A 10,191-nucleotide genomic window follows, 5' to 3' on the forward strand; every position below is an offset into this window, starting at 1 on the left:
ATAGATACCTAAAAAAAACAAAAATAAATAAATAAAATCCTCATTTTAATTGTTTGGATAGGAATGTGCTATACATCTTCCCCACTTCCCTTTCTCCTCCCCTTCCCCCTTTCACCCTTCCTTTGTCTCCCATGTTTCCAATTTACTCAGGAGATCTTGTCTTTTTCCCCCTTCTTAGGTGGATCCATGTATGTCTGTCTCTCTTATGTTCTCTGGGGTTTTGGCCTGTAGGCTGGTTATTCTTCTCTTTATGTCTAATATGCTCTTATAAGTGAGTACATACCATGTTTGTCTTTCTGGGTCTGGGTTACCTCACTCAGTATGGCTTTTTCTAGTTCTATCCTTTTGCCTGCAAATTTCAAGATGCCATTTTTTTCTGCTGAGTAGTACTCCATTGTGTAAATGTACCACATTTACCTTATCCATTCTTCGGCCGAGGGGTGTCTAGGTTGTTTCCATGTTCTGGCTATTACAATAATGCTGCTATGAATATAGTTGAGCAAACGTCCTTGTGGTAGGAGTGTGCCTCCTTTGGATATATGCCCAAGAATGGTATTGCTGGGTCTTGAGGTAGCTTGATTCCCAATTTTCTGAGAACCGCCATACTGATTTCCAAAATGACTATACAGTAAGTTTGTACTCCCACCAGCAATGAAGGGATGGTCACCTTACTTCCCCTTACTCCACATCTTCTCCAGAATAAATTGTTATCAGAGATTTTGATCTTGGCCATTCTGACAGTTATAAGATGGTAATTCAGAGTTGTTTTGAATTGCATTTCTCTGATGACTAAGGATGTTGAGCATTTCCTTAAGTGCCATAACACTATTATTTTAAAATTACACACACACACACACACACACACACACACACACACACACACACACACACACTTTTATATATATATATATATATATATATATATATATATCACAACTGTAACCCCAGCACTTAGGAGGCAGAGGCAGAAGGATCAGGAAGTCAGTGTCTTCCTGAGTTATGGGCAAGTTCAAAGACACACTGAGTTATCTGAGACTTACCTCAGAAACAACAGTAAGCAATAAACAGCCATTGCAGTTGTGAACACTCAGCTACCATGGATGACTGTACCGAGTCTGCAAAGAATGGACCCACCAACAGTGTCAGGCTTGGGTAGGGGAGGACTAGGGAGCCCTGCCCAACTGCAGAGGTATTTCCTACTGACAGATTCGGGGAAAGGGAAGTCACTGACTTCACGTTGTATCCACCGGTGATCCCACTGGACTCTAAGGGCTAGTCCGCAGGCAGTGATCACACAGGTCCTCCTGTTTAGATTGAACAGGTCATCAGAGAGAACCAAACATCATAAGTGAGGGTGGGGCGGGATGGGAGGAGGGGTTGATGGAAGTGAGAAGGGGAGGAAAGGGTGGGGAGGAAAGGTAACTGTTCTGTACTATAGACCTGTATGAAACAGTCAAAGACGTAACAGTTAGTACTAATGTTAAAGCAACAAAATAACCATTATCACTGATCCAGATACAGACCAGTCCCACAGACCCTAACGTCACCCTGGCCCCATAGCTAAGCTCCAGGGAACTGTCACTGAGTTTGCCGGTTTGAGAATGTCAAATAAACGTCAGTTATATACTCTGTCACCTTCTGAATCAGGCGCTCTTTTTCGTTGAACATAAAGCATCTGAGATCCGCTTGTGTTTGGGGTATATGGCTAATGTGCTTCGTTTCATAGCTGAGTAGCAGCCCACCGTGTTTATCCATTCCCACTTGATGGACATCTGGGCTGTTTCACTGGTGGTAAAAACTCACCATAAAAATATAAGTCTCCATAAAAACCCACACAAAGGCATTTATGCGAATATAAGTTCTTAGCATACAGAGACAAGTCCGTGGGATGACAAACAAGTGTTTAACTTTTCAGGAAACCAACAAACTGCTTTCTTAAGTAGCTATTCATTTTCATACACAGCACAGAAAGGGTGAGCAGCCGTGGTCTCAGTTACCAGTACTGTTGCTTAGTTCTAGCCATAAGGTTGGGACACAAGCACCTCTCCTTAAAGTCCCAACTGAATGGCACTGGCCATTTTCATGTGCTCATCTACTACCCATATATCATCTTGGTAAGGGGTCAATTCTTACCTTTTCCTCACTTTAAAAAACTAGGTTTGAACTATCAATCTGATAGCAAGTCCATGTGCGTGTGAGCATCATGTGCGCGTGAGCCTCATGGTCCGTGTGTCTGTGAGCTTTATGGTCCATCTGCGTGTGAGCATACACACGGTCCATCTGCATGTGAGCATCACAGTCCATGTGTGCGTGAGCATCACAGTCCATGTGCATGTGAGCATCACGTGCGTGTGAGCGTCACTGTCCATGTGTCTGTGAGCCTCATGGTCCATTTGCGTGTGAGCATATACACGGTCCATGTGCGTGGGAGCATCACGTGCGTGTGAGCCTTACGGTCCATAGGCCTCACTCCATTTGATCCTCACAATCTGGGAGGGAAGTAAAATAGGTTTCAGTTCATGTTGCCCGGAGAAACGGAGGCTGAGAATAGTTAGGTGGCTTGCCAAGTTCACACCAGGAGGCAGTACTGGAGCCAGAAGCAAGGCTTCCAAGTTCACACTCTCCACAGTTGCTGACTTAACTCCCTCTCTACCTTCCCTGACATATGGCCACTTTCCCAACCAACTCCCAGCTCCAGCGGGTCTGACCCGGGCTTCACCTGCCTTCTCCGGGGCCCAGCTGCCAGTGAGTGCTTAGGAGATGGTCTGTTAGCCAACGGTCCCCCTGGCTTTTCTACCACCTCAGAGACTTTTTTAAGACAGGGTCTTTCTTTGTACTCTATGCTGGTGAAGAACTGTATTCAAACTGCAGTCTTTCTGCCTCAGCCTCCCAAGCCCTAAGTGACATAAGCCGCTCCACCAGGCGACTAGGGTTCCATTTCTTTGTTGTTATTGGTGGTAGTGGTGGGTTGGTTTGCTTACTTTTGCAGTTGAAGCAGCATTGGAAGCCAGTATCTCTTCCTGAACTGTTTTTGCTGTTTGGGAAGATTAGAGTAGAAGGGTTTGGCTGTGGGCTCTGGGTTATAGGGTCCTTTGCTCCATTCTCATTACTAGCTTAGTGGTCCTGGCAAATTTCTTCATTGATTTAAGCTTTGGTTCTCTAACCAGTGGGTGGGGGGAGCAGCACCACAGTTCTCAGAGCTAACGTGAGGATTGCAAGGTAACATCCATGATGCCCACAGCCAAGTACCAACTCCTAGGAAGCATCCGCTGGGCAGTAGCTCCATCCTTAAGTGCCTGGCCCCACCCTGAGGACTGCCTCTCTGTTCCGGAGGAGCTCATGTGGTACCCAGGGGCTCATCTAGTGCCTGGGTGAAGCAAGTGTAGCCACTTCAGAAGTAAAAATGTTACAACACCCAGTTCACACCTCCCCCCCCCCCCGTAGTGAAGGCCATAACAACAGCTCCAGATTGGAACCAGTGCCTTAGAAAGAGTTGAAAAACAACAGAATAATTTATTTGTTCAGAAAATATTAACATACAGATTTCCTATTTATATTTTGTTACAAAAAGTGATGGTTTAATGGACCCAAATCAACCTGCATGGTTTAAGCACCATGCTTGCAAAGCTTTTCTTGACCAAATGACTTTGCATTGCTGATCTTAATCATATTTCTATTTTTCTCCAATAGTCTAAATTAGAAGCAAATGGATTCCAGTATGGCCACATCTGTTCTCTAGCGCTAACCGCCTGTAGAGTAGGGCAAGACGTAGTACCAAATCCGCGCATCACTCTGCAGGACAATTTTAGCCAGTAAAAGAATGTGTGGGTCAAATTCAGTGTTTCTAATATCAAATGTGAGTATTTTCAACTCAATCCTAGCCCAAGAAGTGGCAGTAAGAATATTTTTAAACATATAGCATTATCCCCGCCTCTAAAAGACCTGTTATTATCTGTTGAGCCCCCTCCCCCCATATTCCCAGCATTTCCACGGCTCAAAGCTCCAACCCTAACGACTGCCTGAGTCCAGTGTTCAGATAGATGACATTTCAGAGTCCGCATTAGGAAAAGCAATAGATCTGCTTCTGACGGCCACTTCAGACGGAGTCTGTTCATCGCTCCAGAAGCACAGACGGGTCCCCATTTCTCAGTAAGAATTAAAGAGAGCAAAGGCATCGAGCAGCCATGGTTAATGGTCAGGAAGGCATTCGGCATCCTTCTCCATTACCCACGGCTGTGCAGCCTGCAGCAAGCCTGTTAGCCTTCATTTCTCAGTCTCCTTCCCTGTAGCACGTGTCTGTTTGTACATGTGCTGTGAGTTCAGCTCCTGGTGCCTGGCGCTCAGTTAGTGTGCCTCCGCCAGAGCTCCTGTAGATAGATGTTAGGAGTAGTACCAACAGCAGCCATGCTGTTATTCTCTCCTTAATATCCTGAGCTAAAAGGCAAGCTCTGCGTCTGAGCTGGGTACCAAATAGCAACCTAGGGATGCAGCCATCCAGAGGCTGGCCAACCCTGAGGCCAAGCTGGAAGCTCCGAGGCTGTATCTATGGTTGAGTAGTAGATGATGGGCTCTCTTTCTCCTACCTCAACCTCCGAGTCCCTTTTGAGAGTGCCCCCACCTCAGGTCTCAGCAAAGTTTCCTGTCAGCTCTTCCTCGACTTACAGAGACACAGCTCCAGCTCTCTTCCTTCATGCATCTTGCGTGCTCCTCAACTGTAGAGCCATTTCACTGCAGATGACAGCCGTCTAGGCAAACAGACGCTGGTTTACTACAACAGGCAGTGTATTCCAAGCAGATCAGATCCTATGCTACTGCAGTTGGGGTGGTGTTTCATTAAACAAGATGTTGAAATACAATTCCCACGTACAAGAGGTTGACAAGGGGGTTTTGTATGTGTGCATGCATGCCTTCCTATGAAGATCACAAGACAGCTTTGTGAAGTTGGTTCTTTACATTTCTAAGCATCGAACTCAGGCGTCCGGGTCTACACAGCTCCAAATGCCTTTCCCTGTCTGGTCACCTTGCCAGCCCATGGAGATTTTTTTCTTAATGTCAGCACATAAAGTGAAACTTAATTTCTTAATATTGCTGAGCTCCTGCAAGGTAATCAAGAGATTATATATCTCTCAACTCAAAAATAACCATATGTGCATAATCTGTGCCATATATAAAATATATACTTAGATATTGATCGGTTTGTGTTCTACGAGAGATGGGAACTCGATGGAGATGAAAGCAGGAAGGGAGGTGATCCTAGCTTAAGAAGAGGGCCTGTTTCTCTCGTCACATAGAGACACTCATTTGGGGTCTACTGTTTTATCTGTGACTCTTCAGGACACTCCATAGCATAGTGGTCAGTGGCTGCAGGGACAGAGCCTGTCAAGCAGTTGGGAAGATTAACAGAAAAGAACATTTCTAAAATCTCAAGGGAACGCACTCTGCCCTGGGAACCAGAGCTTCTGCCTGCCTGCTCCTTAGGCAGCCGCCATGAGAGGGAGAACTGTTCCCAGCTCTCTGTGGTCTGCTCCCTCGTCGCTCATCACTCTCTCTCCCCCAGACCTATTTTCTCTCTGACATTGCCAATTCTCCACCATCTTCACGCTCAAAACAGGTACAAGTCACAGACACAAACGCACCCTTGACAGAGTACACTTTAAACGTGGCCCTTTTGCCCTGAAGTGTTTCTTCAAGGAGGATTAGTATTTGGTTTCAGGCTGTCTATTTCTCTTTCATTCACTTACCAAATATTCATCAAGCACTCATTATTGGGGTCAAGCACTGTGCTGGTTTTTAAGTCCACAGTGACTAATGAGGTCAGTGCGGTCACTGTCTTCACGAAACGTGTAACTAGTATTTGAGACTGTTGTCAGTCAAGTAAATAGCGAACGTAGATAAGTACTGTGAGAATATAAAACCGGATGCTTGTTGAAGAGGCATGCTTACTATATTCATTGGAGCTCTCTGGGATAACACTCAAGAGCACCCTGAAGGGTAGAGGAGAACCCTCCAGTCAAGCAGCTCGGAGGAGAGCCTTCTACAGCAGGCCGGGCAGCTGACAAGAGCACCCCCAAATGAGCTACCTGCGTTTGAGGAACTAAGCAGAAGGCATTTTGTTTGGGTGGGTGAGTGAATAGGGATGAGACTGTGGGAAATGTCAGGACCTAGATCCTGCAGGCTTTTACAGATTATGCTAATTATTATGAGTTTTACTCTAAGAGCAGCAAGAATTGGCATGATCCAACTTGTTTATCAAAGTCGTCGTCACTGATGTTACATGGAGAGTCAGTGGAGTTGCTCAAGCATAAAAACAAAGAGAAGAGTGGCTGTGGCAATGGCCCAGAGGGTGTAGGACTCTGTATGCTGTGTGAATATGCCTTATTACCATTGGTTAATAAGGAAGCCGCTTTGGCCTATGGCAGGGCAGAATAGAGCAAGGCAGGAAATCTAAACAGAGATAGAGGAGGGAAAAAGGCAGAGTCAGGCAGATGCATGTCGCTGCCAAAGGAGAAATAGGCCAGAGCCTTACCAGTAAACCACAAGCCTCGTGGTAAAAATGTAAAATAATAGAAATGGGTTACTTTAAGATGTAAGGGTTAGTTAATAAGAATACCAAGTTAATAGGCCAAACAGTGTTGTAATTCATATACTTTCTGTGAGATTATTCTGGTCCCAGCAGATGGAAAACGAAAAAGCATTACATAACGGTGCCCAACGTAGGGCGCCAAATTATAGTTGTATCAAAGAGTTTCACAATAGCCTGGAATGAAGTATAGCAAAGGTTTATTTGGGAATAAACTCACAGTCAGGGTAGTGATCTGCTACCTCTGTTGGTTTGGGAACCAGGAACCAAATCCAGCAGAAAAAAAGGGGCTGCACACGTTTTTCTTCTGCACTTAGAGTGCCTGAGACCACTCCCAAAGTGGGCCGGTAGCTTAACGGCCATTAGCTGCAGGAGTTTCCATAACACTCAGGTGATGTGAATTTCTGCAGTTCCTTTGTCTAAAAGTGTTCCCTGCTCAGGGTCTGGAACCAAATGGCTTCCTCAAAGCAAGCCAGTGCTTTGCACAGACAGGTGGTGGTTGGTGGTGGCTCACTATTTATAACATGTCTCTGAACAGGGCTGAAATTCTGGAAGTAGCTCTTGTAGACCAGGCTGGCCTCGAACTTACAGAGATCCACCTGCCTCTGCCTCCCGAGTGCTGTGATTAAAAGGGTGCACCACCATAGCCTGGCCCTAGAATGTAGAACTTCTATAGTCTCCCCAAGGGAATATGGCCACTGGTGGCCTCCTTTTAAATGTGACTGTTTTGATCATCCTACATTAGCTGCATCCTTCCAGACACTGCCCCTTATCTTAAATTACATTAGTAAAAGAGAAGGTGAAGTCACCAGAGCCTATTAGTATATGAAGATGGGACTAATAAAACAGATGCATTGGATTTGTGAGATCAGAAAAAGAAAGCGATCCAGCGTGATATCCACCATCTACCGTGGAGAGACAGAGGAGGGAAGGTTTTAGTTATTGCAGATGGCAATACATTTTTCAAGGAGAGCTATCAAGAAGGCAGATGGATTACACAGCACGGAGTCATTGGGCAGAATACATCCCAGCAGTAACTTTGTATACAAGCTTTACAAATAGAAGAGAGTGCCCCGGAGAGACTGTGGTGGGGGAAAACCACCTAAGACTAAAGCCCTAATAAGGTGGTGGAAAAGAGGATTCAGGTGAGGAGCAGGAGACTAGGGTGTCATGAAGTTACGAGTTCAGTGTGCTTACGGAAATACTTGCCTGTGTGAGGATGTGGTATAGGAGGGTGGAGACACAGAGGTGTCCTCTGGATTTGACACAAAAGTATCACTGAGTTGGGCAGGGTACGATAGGAAACACGAATAAAGGGAATTTGATTCTAGCCACTGCACCTGGGACATTGTTTGAACAGAGCAGCTGCAAAAATCCCAGCAGGCCAGGTTTCAACTTTGCAGGATGTACCCAGTTACAGCTCATGTTAGAACACCTCAGAGAAGATGCTGAGGCGACATCTTCCTCAACCACTTGATACATGTGCAGGATCGCGCGCCCTAACCTGTGCTGGGCCCATCAGCGCGTGCCCTAACCTGTGCCCGGCCCATGATCACGCACCCTACCCTGTGCCGGGCCCATCACCGCGCACCCTAACCTGTGCCGGGCCCATGATCACACACCCTAACCTGTGCCGGGCCCATGATCACGCACCCTAACCTGTGCCCGGCCCATCACCGCGCACCCTAACCTGTGCCGGCCCATGATCACGCACCCTAGCATGTTCTTGGGTCCTTGATCACACATTTCAAACAGTTTTCAGGTCCGTGATCACGCACTTTTGCCTGTGCTGGTCTCAGGACCACACACCTTAGCTTGTGCCCAAGTCCATGATCACGCACCTTAGCCTGTTCCTAGATACAAGAAAAAAAAAAAAAAGAATGAAGTTGGGAAAGCAAAAACACATGACCTAAAGGAATCAGTCCAGGGAATCAGAAATTAGGAATCAAATTACTAAATTTGAGTAATTCTTTCACTGTGCATCATGATGTCATGAGCTTTAGACTTTGAAAGATTAGAGAAGGGGGTCTCCCTGTCCCAAACCCTCTCCCCCTGTTACTGAGGTGCCTTGTGGAGCCCCACAAGCTCATGCCTGTGTGGGCACTGCGTGTCCAGAACTGAACTATAGAGTTCCTTCATTTAAAAATAAAAAGATATGCACATATAAAGATTAAAGCTTCTGAATATTTTACTTTATACGCAGTTAATTTTAATTTCTGATTAATATTCTTAATAAGTAGTAGCTTAGGACACAAAAACTAAGCATTCTCATTCAGTTTTTAATCACTTTATAACATGTCTTGAAAAATCTTTTTATAGTAAGATTTGTATTTGTAGATAAGCCCATCCTTAGCTTTTCATAGGGAGAGTTACTGGAGACAGGAAAGAGGAGAAAGAGAAAGACTAAGGCTTCAGCAGCGATTCCAGACCCACTAATACTTTTCACGGTCTGACGAGAACCCTCCTGTTCAGTCTGGCACTTTTCCCAGTCAGTAAAAAGGGTAAAGAAACCCAAAATGGTAGTAGCCATTCTGTAATTCTATAAATTTGGCCATGCTACTTAACCTTTCTTTCTGCTTCAATTCCTTCTTCAGGCAATGGTATAAGTAATGTTGGCCCTCTCCCTGGGCCTCAGGAGAAATTCAAGGCCAGCTAATCGATGCTACCACATGTGATTCAATGGTGGGGAAAGAGCTGCTAACATACAAACCGTCACTGCCGTGGTCGTGGTCAGAAAGGGCTATTCACAAACCACGAAGGTCTTTAAGTGATGTGTTTGGCTGCTTACGGCAATATTTTCCCATATTGACAAATGACCACTCTCTATCATATATTACATTGATTTTTAATGCTAGCCCGCAGCTGGACATGCTCCTGTTTTCACTGACACATCCATGGTCTGCGGTGTAAAAATATGAAGAGCAGGAAGATGACACTGTGCCCAAAATAAAATCTTCAGATTTCACATCAGAGGAGAAACATTTGACAGCTAATTTCGTATTCTAAAGGTGGCCAGAAGTGTTGGGGAAAATAGCATTTTTCCTCCTCATCTAAGTCGCTATTAGAACTGCTCTGTAAACATTCTCAACTTTTCAAACAAAGCAGAGTCCTGGTGTATGTGGACTGGATACACACAAGGTCACCTCTGACCCCCTGCTACTCAGGGGTCACCAGCTACTCAGAATTCAGTATGAATGTGGCTTCTATGTTCCTCCACTCGTATATCAATTCCTAGGAGAAAATTACATCCCAGAACGGTATTGCAAAACTCAAGGCTTTTCAAAGGTCATGAGGCATATCGCTCACAAATACCAAGGTTCCTATATTGGATTTCCCTGCATTATCTTTGCCTTAGGGTAAAGAAGTTTGGGGTAATGTTATTTTGTTCGTGGTCATAACTTACTCATCGTTGATTTCTCACGCATCTGTTCCCTACTTGGCTTCTGGCCAGTGTTCTAGGTCATTTCATATATATATATATATATATATATATATATACACACATATATATATGTATATATGTATACATATATATATTGTTAAGTTGTTTTAAATCCTTTTTGGAAGTAAGCACAGTAAATCCTCAATAGATGTTGAAACTAGGCTTTCTA

The 10,191-nt window shown here is 44.9% G+C and overlaps 1 protein-coding gene across 4 annotated transcripts in view; it reads left to right on the forward strand.

Moving 5' to 3' along the window:
- Window positions 1-10,191, forward strand: part of Magi2 (membrane associated guanylate kinase, WW and PDZ domain containing 2) — a 1,267,351-nt gene that overhangs the window by 1,256,331 nt on the left and 829 nt on the right. The gene's annotated exons all lie outside the window — the stretch shown is intronic.

Source organism: Microtus ochrogaster, chromosome 26, assembly GCF_000317375.1.
Source record: "Microtus ochrogaster isolate Prairie Vole_2 chromosome 26, MicOch1.0, whole genome shotgun sequence".
Taxonomy (NCBI): Eukaryota; Metazoa; Chordata; class Mammalia; order Rodentia; family Cricetidae; genus Microtus; species Microtus ochrogaster.